This window comes from Nelumbo lutea, chromosome 6 (assembly GCF_056320005.1).
Source record: "Nelumbo lutea isolate HS-2025 chromosome 6, American lotus-T2T, whole genome shotgun sequence".
Classification (NCBI taxonomy): domain Eukaryota; kingdom Viridiplantae; phylum Streptophyta; class Magnoliopsida; order Proteales; family Nelumbonaceae; genus Nelumbo; species Nelumbo lutea.
In genome coordinates this window covers 27996503-28012057 of record NC_142689.1, presented here as the reverse complement: position 1 = coordinate 28012057, position 15555 = coordinate 27996503, and the positions used below count along the sequence as shown (strand labels likewise).

The 15555-nt window shown below is 42.1% G+C and overlaps 1 protein-coding gene and 1 pseudogene across 1 annotated transcript in view; one reads left to right on the top strand and one right to left on the bottom strand.

The window, feature by feature from the left end:
- The window catches only part of LOC148848194 (YbaK/aminoacyl-tRNA synthetase-associated domain-containing protein), a 32523-nt gene that overhangs the window by 1814 nt on the left and 15154 nt on the right, over nt 1-15555 (bottom strand). The window lies entirely within an intron of this gene.
- Nucleotides 9103-11467, top strand: LOC148848195 (cellulose synthase A catalytic subunit 7 [UDP-forming] pseudogene; annotated as a pseudogene).

Below are 15555 nucleotides of genomic sequence, written 5' to 3'. Positions count from 1 at the left end.
GTTATGGTTAACACTAAAAAAAAAAGATTTTTGTTATGGTTCTGATATCAGTACAAGTACTGTATAAATGTGAAAAAGAAAATGAAAACTTAGGTTCTTTATCTGCAGTGCACTCCAACCCCATATCTTAGGTTATTATGTTGCTGTGGTTGCTGCTTCTTTTTCCTTCTTTTTCCTTATGTTTAATGAAATATCTGACAAAGCCTCTAAGGTGCTGAAGATTGTTAGAGGATTTAGCGAGTCTTGTATTGTTCATGTTACTAAGGTTTGCTAACATTTATAAGGTGGTCTGGTTGGAGCAGGTCCTAGCAACAAATTTAAAAGGCTAGATAAGAGCATGCAAACTTATCAAAAGAAAAAAACAGAGAGAGGGAGGGGAAAAAACCAAAGTTTTGGATTTGTTAGATTCTTCTGGGGAAGGTCATGGTCTCCAATGCCATATTGGAAAGAAGGTTCCTTCAGTTTCTCTCTCCGAGGAGGGGTAAGAAACGGAGTTGCAGGTGATAAGCAAAGGGAGGACAGTAGTGGAGGATGGGAGAGAGATGATAATCTGGACTCAGAGGCAGTAGAGGTGCAGCGAGGAAGATATGAGTTGGATAAACTAGTTGATAGAGAGGTGGAGGTTGGCAAGTCCTTGGGTTTGTTTTTCTTTGGTGGTGAGGCTTTCACCAGAAGAGCTTCGTTTGAAAAGAAAGGAAGAGAATCTTAAGAGCAGTTTAGGGGAAGGAGGTGAGGCATGGTTTGAGGAAGGAGGAGGAGAAGTTTGTGATGGGGAGTAATTTAGGCAGTAGTTGGGGGGTCAAGCTGTCAATGGGGTTTGGAGTTTTGGAGAGAGGAGGGGGATTTAAGGGTGATTTGCAGTTGGAATTGGTGAATTTGGGCAATTTGATTTATTTAAGTTGGGGGTCTTTCTTTCTGTTCATTGCTGTAAGGTCCTGATGGTAGTTTGTAGTTGCTTTTTCTTTGGGGGCTTCTTTTGTCTCTCTCAGGTGATGTCTTATCACCTTCATCTTGTATTCTCTTATTTCCTTCTATGAAAATTTAATTTTATTATAAAAAAAATCTGATGACTCCATATATTTATGCATGGTCTAGCAGTTTATTCTTCTAGACCACCCATTTGGACTAGCAGTTTGGGTGAGAGGAGAGGACTTTGAGGGTGATATTGCAGTTGGATTTGGTGAATTTGGGCAAATTTGGCTAATTTCAGTAGGGGGTATTTCCTTCTGTTCATTGCTGTAAGGTCTTGATGGTAGTTGGTAGTTTTTTCTTTGGGGGCTTCTTTTGTCTCTCTCATGTGATGTCTTATCACCTTCCTCTTGTATTCTCTTTTTCCTTTTATGAAAATTTATTTTATTATCAAAAAATCTGATAACCCCATATCTTTATGCATGATCTAGCAGTTTATTCATCTAGACCACCCATTTGGTTGATTAACTCAATTGTGGGGCAGAGCTGAAAGATAATCTCAAAGAATTTAAGCTCCAGTGTGGACCATTGGAAGATATGGTTCTTGACTTGGGCCCAGGAAAATGCAGTGCCTGGTCTATGGTGAAAAGTTTGGACAGAAACTATGAACTATGGGGGATATTTAGGTATAAAGCAATCAATGGCATAATTAAAAGTTTCATCAGAAAAGAAAATGAAATAACTGGATGTCTAAAGATGGACTTTTACAGCATATGCATTTAATATGGCTTTGGAGTTCCATCTTCCACGTGGTGATTTGTTTTATGGCCCAAAAGGATGCCACGTGTTTCTCTCCAGCCTCTCCCAGTACATGGTAAATCTCAGACTAAAATGACTTTACACATGTCCACCATAAGCCCTTCTTTATGGGCATTTTTAAATTAAAAAAAATTATAAATTCAGATAGCCAATGTAGTTGGTCCAAAACTTCAATACAAGGAAAGAATCCACGGAGAAATAAATCAGTTTTCCAATTCCTATACCAATTTCAGATTTTTTATGATCAAAATATATGTATTTTGTTGAGTTTTTTATTTTCTAGTTGGTGGGTTAAGGTTCAGATTTCTATATATTAACTGTTCTCAGTAAAAAAATTAAAATTACTATTTATGGTAAATTTGGACCTACTATTTGTAGCAATTCCCATAATTATTATTTATAATATCATGATTTATATTTTTTCTTTTTTCTTTTTGTTTCTTTACATTAAGTCAGTTTTAGTAGGATTAGAAAGAGTTATTAGAGTTGTTGGGGTTAGACTCCCTGTCTGAGTATTCTTGTGGGTTATTTATGGGTTTGTCTCGGTTACAAAGCAATTAGAAATTGTATTGGGTCAATTTTCGAGTCCAAAATTAAAATTTGTAAAGAAATATCTAAGTTCTTGTGTTGAGTCCATAAATAGTCATTATAATTGAAAAAAGAAGTTGATTTGGTTAATAAAAGTTTGGTTTATTTAAGTCTGATTTTTTTTTTCTTTTGAGTTCCCCCTAATGTTTTTTCTTGTAAGCAATCCATCTCTTTGCTCTTTACGTTACCAACAAGAGTACTCTTTTTTCCAATCTCTTGCTTATTTCTTGGTGGACTGCAAGCTTTAGACTGTTTCTCTTTCCGATATAAGGCCTTTTCTGCTTGGTAGAATAACGAGAAAAGGTGGGTCAATGTTGTTTGGTAAATCACAACTCCTTGTGCATATAAGTAGACAAAAGGAGTTTTGGCAGATTAGTTTTAAGGTGTTATGATACTCCTTATTCGATTAAAACATTAACAAAAATTGAAAATATCTTTAATACCCTCCAATGACAATATAGAATAATTTTTTATGACTATTAAACCCTCGTAAGTGATTTAAACTACACAAATCACCCTTGTACATTTTTAAATTACCAGATTATCCTTTACCCATCATTGTTGCCCGTTTAAAACCAACTTTATCCACAAGACTCAAAACCTACTAATCCATATGAGGGACAAGCCATGGGTAAGTTATGCCAAATGCAGCCTAAATAGTTCTCTGTTCTCCACCCATATATTTCATCATTACCACCAAAACCACTTAACCACCTTTCGCCCTACAAAATCCATCAGATTTGTTAAGTTAAAGAATCCTTTACCAGTCTTACTTCAGTAGGGCTTGTGATGTAAAGCGAACACAAAGCTGGTCAAGATAGTCCTCCATCTGATGAATGATCTAGATTGACCACACGATTCCTTCAATGGCAGATATAGGTGGAGATGTTCTTCCAGCTTCACTTCTCCACCTAGATCCATTAGGGAATATTTCCAACTTTTAAGGTATAAAAAAGAGGAAAAAAGCAAAGGAGTAAATGTGAAGTTTTTAATGCATTTTATGTCACTTTTAGGGCTTTTGTTCTTCATTCTCCGTACTTTTGCTTCTTAGGAATGTTTTCAGAGCTGCAAGTTATGGAGAAGGAAGAAGATGAGAGAACTGAACAAGATGGGCAGCAGAATCATCTCTTCTGGTCAGCCCTAATCTCTTTTATGAAGAAGATGTTTAAAAATACATAAAATTGCAATAATCCCCTGATTAGTGACATAAGTTGTCTCATCACTTTAAAGAAATAATGGGCCTAATAACTTAAGCCCAATAACTACAAACAGCAATAAGTAAAATATAAGTCATAACACTAGAGCCAAGTTTGGGAGTGCTTATTTGAACAAGCACTTATTGTGAACCAGGACCACACCAATAAGCAGTTGTTGGCTTATTCAAGAAGCCCAAAATTCAGACGTATTTTTAAGTGCTTATACAATAAGTGCTCATTCAAAATTTTACTTCCAAAACATTCACTAGTTATATTTCGAAATGCCAATATTACCCTTGCTCGAAGAACATAGGGTTTTCTCTGTTCGGTGAAGGTTTCTTCTCTACTCTTCTTCTCACAGACTCCATAGCAGCGGCGGCACTACTCCAAGATCGAACAGAAGCTCCTGTGTCCAGGTTGGTGAATATTCTTCTATACTATATTTTTTTTTTCGTTTTCTCATTTTCAATCTAACAACCACTGCATGTGTCCAGCCCTGCTAGTTGTTTTTTCTGTGAATACTAGCTTATTCTTCTTTCTAAGCATTGGAATTTTTCCAAGCTCAAACCAAGCTCATGCGTCCAGATTGGTGAACATTCTCTAATCTTTTTCTTCCTCATCTTCAACTCAGCAGTGAACATGGCATCCAACCCTGTTACTCATTTTTTTTTCTCGGTGAATGCCAATTTGTTCTTCCTAAATTTGTCTTTTTATATGAATAAGTGCTTATTGGAGAAAAAGACCACCAAATGCCTAATATGAAATAAGTGCTTATTTTTTAAAACAAGCACTTGAAAAAGCTGGTCACCAAACACAAATAAGTGCTTATTTGAATAAGCACTTATTTTTCAAATAAGCGCTCCCAAACTTGGCCTAAGAGCTAAACATAAATGGGCCCAAGCCCATACGAGATTAGATATCTCAACACTCCCCCTCAAGCTGAGCATAGATGTTTGTCATGCCCAGCTTGCCAAAGATTCCATGAAACTTCGCCGAAGTCAGCCCCTTAGTGAGAACATCTGTTACCTGTCCCTCCAAAGAAGTGTGGGGATTGTTGGCAAAGTGTTTGTTAACCTCAATTTGTTTTGTTCTGTCATGCTGTACTGGATTGTTTTTTTTTTTTTTTCTTTTGGAAAAGGCAAAGTAATATTTATTGAGAATGAAATACACACTGGAGGCTGAGATCAGTCCCTAAACAGGCTGACTGATCTAAACAGCAATTACACAAGCCATCAAGACAAGGAAAAAAATACATCTGATACATTACAGTTTCTAAAATCTGCCGCCACAGGCAACCAAGAAATCAGTTTGCCCACTAACTTCTGGGTTAGGTCCTCCAGACTTAGAAACTTGTTGTTGAACACCCTTCTATTCCTCTCGGTCAAGATACACCTCATTACAGCACTTGGAATCATTTTCCATAAAGTCTTATTTTTCTTGCTCCAGCCCACAATATTCCAGCAGCAATAACAGCTCTTTTACCGACCTCGGCATCACCCAACAAACCTTCAAGGACTTGAGGAGGTGGTTCCATAACTGAGCTGAGAACGGGCAGTATAAACACAGATGATCAGTAGATTCAGCACTGCACCCACATAAGCTGCAAGACTGGTCCAAAATCTGAATTCCCCTGCTTACAAGGTTCTCCTTGGAAAGGCATTTGTTAAGAGCCATAGTCCGAACAAGGAAACTGGCTTTAGTTGGACTGATAGGATTCCACACTTGCTGAACTGGGAAATCAGGAACACCCCTCCTACCAATCCTAGCCGCCAAAGATATAACAGAGAATATTCCATCAGGATTCCACTTCCAATGCCACTTATCCTCCATACTAAAGTCCATCTCTTGATGCTGTAGACAGGTCAAAAGATTCACTGCCTCATCCACCTTCCAATCAAAGAGATTTCTATGGAAAGAGAGAGTCCAAAGAACAGAATCACCAGAAATACTATAGCACTCAGCAACTGAGGCCTCTTGGTCTGAAGCACACTGGAAGATGAGAGGGAAGGATTCAGCAAGAGGAACATCTGAGCACCAAGGGTCCTTCCAAAATTTGATCCTATTACCATTACCAGCCCTGACTGAGATCCCCCTGGCCAACTCTGGAAAGTGCTTCATTGTCCCCTTCCACAGAGAGTTACCCCAGTTGGGAGGGGGGTCCCTAGATCTCCAATTCCCCCAGCTCACACCATATTTGCTAGCTATGAGAGATCTCCACCAAGCATCAGATTCTACAGCAAATCTCCAAATCCATTTACATAGGAGTGCAGAGTTAAAATATTTCAGTTTCCTTATACCTAACTCCCCTTCAGATTTGGGAAGACAGATTTATTCCCTACTCACCAAGTGCACTTTTTTCTCCTCCTCCCAGCCTCTCCAAAGGAAATTCCATTGAAGCTTTTCAATCTGATTTGCCACCTTAGGAATAGAGAAAAGAGATAGGAAGTAGGTAGGCAAATTGGAGAGAGTACTCTTAATCAGAATCATCCTCCCCCCAAAAGAAAGGTATTTTGCCTTCCAAGAAGCCAACTTCCTTTCCAATCTCTCAATAACTGGGTCCCAAATAGCAGAGGAACCACCACTCACCCCAAGCGGGAGCCCCAAATATTTGACCGGGAGAGATTCAATCTGACAAGCCAGAATACCAGCACACTCAGCTAAATTGGAAACATGTCCAACTGGGATTATATGGCTCTTATTCCAATTAACTTTCAAGCCTGTAATCACTTCAAAACAAGAGAGAATCCCAAGAATTAGCTCCACCTGAGAGAGGGAAGCATCCACAAAACATACTGTATCATCTGCAAATTGAAGAATGTTCACCTTCTCTCCCCCTGACACCATTGCAAAACCTTCCCAATCCTCTGACTCGGCTGCCTTCTTACAGAAAAAAGTGAGGATCTCCATTGCACATAGAAATAACAGAGGAGATAGAGGGTCTCCTTGCCTAAAACCCCTGGAACTATCAAAGAAACCTGCAGACTGTCCGTTTACCAAGACTGAGAACTTTGAAGAAGTGATACATACTTTCATCCAATTCCTCCATTTCTGCCCAAAACTCATCTGAAGCACAAGGTCTACATATCTCCAGTTAACATGATCGTAGGCCTTCTTAATATCAAGTTTACAAATCAAACCCGAAGAATCTTCTTTTTTCCTGGAATGAATGAGCTCATTGGCAATAAGAACTGAATCTAGCATCTATCTACCCGGAATAAAAGCACTTTGGTTATTTGAGATAACCCTACCAAGAACTGCTTTCAATCTTTCTGCAAGGACTTTAGATAGGACTTTATAGAAGCTATGCAATAGACTAATTGGCCTAAAATCCTTAATATTCACAACACCTTCAATCTTTGGAATGAGGGTTATAAAGCTAGTGTTCAGACTTCTCTGCAATGAACCCCTCTCAAAAAAGTCCTGGAAAACATTCAATATATCCTGTCTCACCACGTCCCAACATTTAATGTAAAAGAGATTTGTAAGATCATCAGGCCTTGGAGACTTTTCATCAGCCAACAACTTGATAGCTTATTTAATTTCCTCCTCAAAAAAAGGTCTCTCAATGAAAGAAGACTGCTCATCACTCAGCTGGTTAAAAGAAAGGGATCTTGGAAAAGGTCTGAATGTCCAAGATTCCTTATACAACTTCTTGTAAAGGCTAGTTGCTACTAGCTTCATATCAGACTCAGTGATACCTACCCTGCCCTTTCCCTCCAGCCTGGTAATTACAGAAGCTCTAGCTTTGGCATTTGCCATTGTGTGAAAATAATGTGTATTCCTATCCCCCTCTTTCAGCCACGCCACTTTGGCTCTTTGCCTCCATTTAATTTCTTTTGCCACTGCCAATTTGTCAAACTTCAACTTAGCCTGAAATCTTTTTAATCTGAGCTCCTCAGCAAATAGGACCTAATTCTTTGGCTGTGTCAATCTCCTTTGTGGTATTCAGTAGAGCCTTCTTCTCAGTATCTAGATTCAAACTTTTCTCCACTTTCCAAATCTTTAGCCTTGCTTTAATAGCTCCCAATTTCTTTGCTAAGATGAATGAACTTGTACCTCCCACCTGCATATCCTCCCAAGCAGACTTCAACAACAGAACTAGAGAGTCATCCTCAAACCAAGCATTCTCTAATTTGAACGGAACTTTTGTTCTCACTCTTTCACCACAAACTAGTTGAATGGGAATATGGTCTGACACTGGTCTTGGAAGGGCAATCTGCTTAAACTCCAGAAAAATATCCTCCCAGTTAGAATTAACCAGAAACCTATCCAGCCTCACTAGGGTAGGAAGGTCTTGATTGTTGGTCCAAGTATACCTATTGCCATGAAGGGGTAAATCCTGAAGCTCAAATCTGTTGATCAAATCAGAAAATTGCACCATATCCCTAGATCTTCTTCCCCCCGAGCTTCTCTCCTCCCCAGAAAGATTGACATTAAAGTACCCACCAATAACCCACGGGCAATCCAAACTTCCCCTAGCCACTGCCAGCTCCTCCCAAAGCTCCTCCCTCTGACTTCGGTCATTAGGACGATACACATTAGTAAACTGACACACATTGCCATCTGCAAATTTCAAGACAAGAGAAATTGAAAAAAGTCCAATCTGATGAGAGATCAAGCTACAAACAGTCGGGTCCCACATACTCAGTAACAGCCGTGCATTACCAACTGCCGACTTCGACCTCCACCTAACCTCCCCCTCCCCCCAGATACTTCTAACCACTCCGACCTCCACAGATTCCAATTTAGTTTCTTGAATCAATACCACTTTTGAACCTGAATTTTTCAGTCACAAACTACCAACCTCCTTCTCCCCGACCCCAGCCCCCTCCTCCTCACTCCTACCAACTTTATCATTAAGGTTCTAAGTCAAGCGTAGCAATTCTCTAGTTCTTTTAGATTTGTTGCCCCCTTCTTTACTGCAGCTTTCCCCTTGGCCATACTCATTCTTTTCTCTACCCCCTCCAAGTACTTAATCGTTTCCTCTTCCAAGCCTTCTAGCGAGATCCCCAAAAACTTTCTGTTATGGACACCTTCCTTGGGAAGATGTACCATCGCCGCCGGGAGCAACAGGCCCCGGGCCCACCGCCAGCAGTAGCAAGGATTCAGTGATGCTCATCCTACCTAGTTCGGCAACAGCAGCCTTATCTAGATTAGATTAGCTTATTTTGCTTGTTCTTATCTTATTCTATTGTTCTTATCTTATCTTGTTAGTAGGTTATCAGATAGGATTAGTTTATCTTGTTATCAGATTAGGATTAGTTTATCTTATTATCAGATTAGGATTAGCTTATCTTATCCTTAGCAAGATAGAATTGGAAGTCTCCCTATTCAGCAAGGAGACTCCCTAAGATTAGGACTCTTGTAATCTCCTATTTAAGGAGCTGCTATCAGTCAATAAAGATAGCGAATATTCAGTTAAAAGAAGTGAATTAGGAGAGTTGGTGATCTCTTGAACAAATCACCAAAGGCACCAAGATAGGTTCATCAAGAAGGGACAAGGGAAAACATGAGGTTTTCCCCCGTGGACCGACCCGTGACGAGATCCTATTTCCGGGCCCATAACAACTTGGTATCAGAGCCTACCATCATGGGAGATCTGGAGCAGCTATCATCCAAGGTCCACGAACTGGAGCATAGGCTCGTGGAAACCTGCGTGGAGGTTCGTGAGGTCAAAGACGATGTCCGGGAGCTGCGACGCTTGCTGGAATCGTATTTCTCTAACAAGGAGAGGGATCCAGAAGGGGCTGTAACCATAAACAACCGCCGACCAGACTTGACGGAGTCGTCCAGCGAACAGCAGGTCGTCGCCCCGGTAGCCACAGTCATCCCCAAGTACAGCAGGCTGGAATTCCCGTCGTACAACGGCAACGGAGACCCCTTAGGCTGGCTGTATCGCTACGAGTAGTTTTTTCGGAATCAACTGACAGATGACCGGGATAAGGTAAATCGTTCTATATTGCTAGAAGAGGATCATGTTAAAGCAGAAACAGAACATGCCAAGGCACCAGTAGATTTCACTACATTGCAGCTTCACAATTTGATGTATGAGAAAATTCATTTTGGGAAAGCCATAAAGGTGCGCAAAGATTTCAAGTCAAAGTATCCGGATATTGAACTTGTGCCTGAGGAAGGGTTTTTCAATTCAGCCCCTCAAGATATTAAGGGATCTGTACTATCAAAAGACAGTGCACATGACCTGATGCTAAGGCGGCTTAATTTTGAGCTTTTCCGGCGAAAAGAACTCTGCAAACTTCATGAGAAACTGGAGCAACACAAGAAAAGCCTTATGGAGACCATTGCACACCGAAAGAAATTCCTTTCAAGTCTCCCAAAATCTCTGAAGAAAGCATCATTGCTTGTCCAACACCAACTAGGGGTTCTGCATACAAAGAAATTAAGGCAGCATAATTTAGCAGAATTACTGCCACCTCCACTCTATGTGATTTACAGCAAGGCTGTAAGGGAAGCCATGTGCTTTCTGATGGATCCTCAGCTTGGAAAGAAGCTAAGTTATGTCCAGTTTCCACAGAGGTTCGAAGGTATTGATCGCCACGATAGATACGCTAATCGCAATATAGTGTTCCTTGATATCAACAAGAAAGGCTTGGATGGGATCCAAGGACCAGTCTACGTTGGAACTGGTTGTGTCTTGAACAGGCAAGCATTGCATGGCTATGACCCACCAGTGTTTGAAAAGAGACCAAAGATGACTTGTGATTGCTGGCCTTCTTGGTGTTTCTGTTGTTATGGTGGATCAAGGAAAAAGTTGAAATCAAAGAAGGAAGAAAGAAGTTTGTTTGGAGGGTTTGACAGCAAGAAGACGAAAGTGATGGCAAAGGACTATTCCAAGAAAGGCTCTGCCCCTATCCTTGATCTTGAAGAGATTGAAGAAGGGCTTGAAGGATACGATGAGCTAGAGAAATCATTTCTCATGTCTCAGAAAAACTTTGAGAAGAGGTTTGGACAGTCACCTGCCTTCATTGCTTCCACACTTATGGAAGAAGGTGGTCTTCCTGAGGGTACCAACAACACAACCCTCATTAAGGAGGCTATTCATGTTATTAGCTGTGGCTATGAAGAGAAAACTGAATGGGGAAAAGAGCTTGGATGGATTTATGGCTTAGTCACAGAAGACACATTGACAGGGTTCAAGATGCACTGCAGAGGATGGAAGTCGGTGTATTGTGTTCCTAAACTAGCCGCATTTAAAGGTTCAGCTCCTATAAATCTTTCAGATCGTCTGCACCAAGTTCTCAGGTGGGCTCTTGGATCAGTTGAGATATTCCTTAGTCGGCATTGCCCTCTATGGTATGGCGTGGAGGAAAACTAAAATGGTTAGAGAGGTTGGCCTATACTAACACCATTGTTTACCCTTTAACTTCCATTCCTTTGCTTGCCTACTGCATCATTCCTGCTGTCTGTCCTCTCACTGGAAAGTTCATCATTCCCACTCTGAATAATCTTGCTAGCATATGGTTCATTGCCCTCTTCCTGTCCATCATAGCCACTGGTGTGCTTGAGCTCCAATGGAGCGGTGTTAGCATTTAGGATTGGTGGTGCAATAAACAATTCTGAGTGATAGGAGGTGTCTCAGCTCATCTTTTTGCCGTCTTCCAAGGCCTTCTTAAAGTTCCTGCAGGAGTTGACACCAACTTCACTGTAACTTCAAAGGCTGCAGATGATACAGAGTTTGGGGAACTGCACCTCTTCAAATGGACTACACTTCTCATTCCTCCTACGACACTGATTATCTAATGGTTGGAGTTGTTGCTGGAATATCGGATGCCATTAACAATGGTTATGGCTCATGGGGCCCCCTATTTGGGATTGATGGCTCTCAAGAAGGACCTCAGAACAACATCTTATGCAACTTGTTTCCTGATGATACTGGTACTGAGCTCCCCATCAGTCAGCTAAGCTCTTTGTTGGTGCTGCTATTAAAGTCTTGGTAGAATGGTGTAATTTAGCTTCGGCCGAAGCCACATGGCTCCCATTGGCAGAGTTCCCAGGCCACATATCCAGCTTTCGAGCTTGAGGACAAGCTCGTAGTCTAGGAGGGGAGTAATGTTATGGACGCCTTCCTCGGGAAGATGTACCATCGCCGCCGGCAGCAACAGGCCCCGGGCCCACCGCCAGCAGTAGCAAGGATTCAGTGATGCTCATCCTACCCAGTTCGGCAACAACAGCCTTATCTAGATTAGATTAGCTTATTTTGCTTGTTCTTATCTTATTCTATTGTTCTTATCTTATCTTGTTAGTAGGTTATCAGATTGGATTAATTTATTTTGTTATCAGATTAGGATTAGTTTATCTTATTATCAGATTAGGATTAGCTTATCTTATCCTTAGCAAGATAGAATTGGAAGTCTCCCTATTCAGCAAGGAGACTCCCTAAGATTAGGACTCTTGTAATCTCCTATTTAAGGAGCTGCTATCAGTCAATAAAGATATCGAATATTCAGTTAAAAGAAGTGAATTAGGAGAGTTGGTGATCTCTTGAACAAATCACCAAAGGCACCAAGATAGGTTCATCAAGAAGGGACAAGGGAAAACATGAGGTTTTCCCCCGTGGACCGACCCGTGACGAGATCCTATTTCCGGGCCCATAACACTTTCACAATCCCATCAACTTAGAAGAGACCCATGACGAATCAAAAGCACTTTCAAACTGCTCCCCTACCTGGTTCGACTAATCCACTAACAGATTGTTATTCTTCTGAGACTGCCCAACCGTGACAGCAAACCTATCCGTAACACAGTTTGCTACCTCCCACCTGTGGCCCAGCAACCTCAAAAATACCTTCACCACCTGCAATTTGAGAATCTGCAGCCACCATCACTATCGGATCCACCTCCATCAACTCCTCTTCCTCTCTCAACACCGCTAGTTGAATGGACTTTAGCTGCCAGAGCAGATGCTTGGGAAGGCAAAGATTTCACAACCCCAGCACCAGGATCTGAAACTCCCTCTCCACCCTTCTTCTCTCTACAAGCAACAGTCCCCCTTCGTTCCTGAGAATCCCGAGCCTCTCCAGAACCCACACCCTGAAGACCACCGCCAACCTGAGGACTGAAATTTGGCGTCAAGTTCGTCCTTCGAACAGAGGAGGGACTAAACTCAATATAACCATTGAGCCCAAGCCCAACTTCCAGAATAAAAGGCTGAAGAGTCGGCTGGGCTGGATAAAGCATTCCAGGGGGAGGCTGATAGCCCTTTTGACAATTCTTTGGTGCACTAACTTCCCTAGGGGCTAGCTGGAGCTCTGCAAGGCATTCTCTAACTAAGGCTTTAATGGCCTTAGTACCCCAAGCCCAACTTCCAGAATAAAAGGTTGAAGAGTCAGCTGGGCTGGATAAAGCATTCCAGGCCCATTAACTTCATCCAAAGTCCCATGGGCCCACTAAGACTCGAGTGGGGGAGGCTGATAGCCCTTTTGACAATTCTTTGGTGCACTAACTTCCCTAGGGGCTAGCTGGAGCTCTGCAAGGCATTCTCTAACTAAGGCTTTAATGGCCTTAGTACCCCAAGCCTGCCCGATGCTCCTCAGATTTGAATTTTGAATCTCCTTCACAGCTGGATCCTGGGTAAACCCATCTGTACCATTCGAAGTCACCAACATCGGACGGCTCAAAAGAACCCCCAAACCTGCATCTTCTTCTCTATCTACGGTCACCGGAGAAGCAACTCGCGTCTCTGTCTTTTTGATACCTCTCTGCTACTAAAAAACCAGGAAGCTCACTTTCGCCAAAATCTTCCAGGATTAACGTTTTGGAGCAATTCGAACTCTCCTTGTCTTCTTTAAGAACATCGCGGGACAATCCTTCTCCACCTCTCCAACTTCAAACAGACGGCAAAACTTCTTGCCAGATCTGAACCGCGAATTGTCATTCTTACCCACTCGCAGGTCACAATCTCCAGCGGGGAATCATCCATCTCTATAAAACCCCACAAGGATCCCCAATAGCCCTTATGACACTTGGGCACCAGAGTAGGAGTGGTAGGCCGTAAACCCTAATCCAGCATGACTCCAGGTCCTCTCCTACTTCGAAGGGATCGGGGTAATGGCATCCCGCACTTGCCCCTCACCAGTCCAGCAAAAGGGGGTTTCTTCCCATCTGCCACAGACCGTCTTAAAACCCAATCCGCACCAGCTCTTAACGGACAAATAAAGAGGAATAGACCATCCGCCATTTTCTTCACTCTCACACCCCCCACCTCTCTCCAAACGTCGTTTGCCCACCTCTCTACCTCCTTAATCTCCACCCCCCATCGGAACCTACCCACCAAACAGTTCCTCAAAAACTCTCTTCTCGCAGTCACCCCCTAAGGATCCGTTGCTACCACCCTATTACCATTAACCTGTTTCACCTTTGACGCCCCAAAAGTAGGCCAAACCCCCGCAGCCACCACTTCTTTGTAAGAAAGATTGCATCTTACCCTCCCTTCGTTCTCCAATCTACGGTACTAGGCAGAAGCTTCCCATCTTCACTTCCCCCCACCTGCTCTATTATAAGAGAATCTGTGCTCTATCAATAACTTCAGGAAAGAAGGATCAACAGCCATCAATAGCTTCCCCCCATCAATAACTTCAGGAAAGAATCTGCACTCCATCAATAACTTCCCCCATGTTGTACTGGATTGTTGGCAATATTAATAGCAGCTTTGTTGTCACAATATAGCTTGAGGGGACTAGAGATTTTCAATCCCAACTTAGACACAAGAATCAACCATAGCAATTCTACTACATAATGAATCATAGCTTGGTACTCTATTCTGCACTCAGACCTGGCAACCACATTCTACTTCTTACTCCTCCAAGTGACAAAATTCCCACCAACAAAGGTACAGTAGCCTGAAGTAGATTTCCTATCTCCAATGGAACCTGCCTAGTCAACATTGGTAGAGGCTTCAACTTCCAACTTATTATGTTTTCTGAATAGTATGCCTTTCCCTAGACATGTCTTCAGATACCAAGGATTCTCTTAGCTGCCTTCATATGAGGAACTTTAGGAGCATGCATAAACTTAGTGCCTGTTTGGCAAGTCTTTTCCAGAAGATTTGTTACAAGATCTGATGGTTAAAAGACGGGGTGAGCTTTTGCAAATAGATCTTGGAAGACCAAAGACTGTTTGGTTGAAATATTTTACATAGATCTCACAGAAGACCATAAAAGCTAGAAGAGTGTCTTGTGTGTGGGCCAACAAACCTTTCATTTAACACGTGGGACCCACATACATTTTCTAAGGTGGGACCCACATACCATTGGTGGACATGTATGTTGGGCCCACATACATTTTACAAGGTGGGCCTGACATACCATTGGTGGACATGCATGTGGGGTCCATGTCGACATGTATGTGGGGCCCACGTACATTTTACAAGGTGGGCCCAACATACTGTTGGTGGCCATGCATGTGGGGTCCATGTGTGGACATGTATGTGGAGACCACATACATTTTACAAGGTAGGCCCCACATGCCATTGGTGGACATGCATGTGGGTCCATGTGTGGACGTGTGGGACCCACATACATTTTGCAAGGTGGGCCCAACATGCCATTGGTGGATATGCATGTGGGTCCATGTGTGGACATGTATGTGGGGCCCACATACATTTTACAAGGTGGGCCCCATATACCATTGGTAGGTCCCACTTACACATTCAAATAGTTTTTGTGGAAAGATAACCCATTTTCTCCCAAGCGTGTGCATCGTAACACACGTTTGAAGAAGACAGGGCGCTAAAAGATTGTAAAAGCTTCATTTGTAGCTTCCTGAAAAAGCCCAAATTTAGGCTTCTGGTGTCTTTTATGGGCTGGAGTTTTTCCCGAATAGATCTTTCTATTGTTAAACGGAAAAAGCCTAGAATTCAGGCTTTCGAGCTTCTGAATAGCCCGAAGCCCGCGCGGAAAGACTTGCCAAACGTGGCCTTACTTATCACGAGGACAACATAACAAATATCTAGTCTTGTGAGAGATAGGTATATCAATTTGCCTACCAATCCCTGGCATCATTCCTTATCAAGACACTCCTTCCCTTT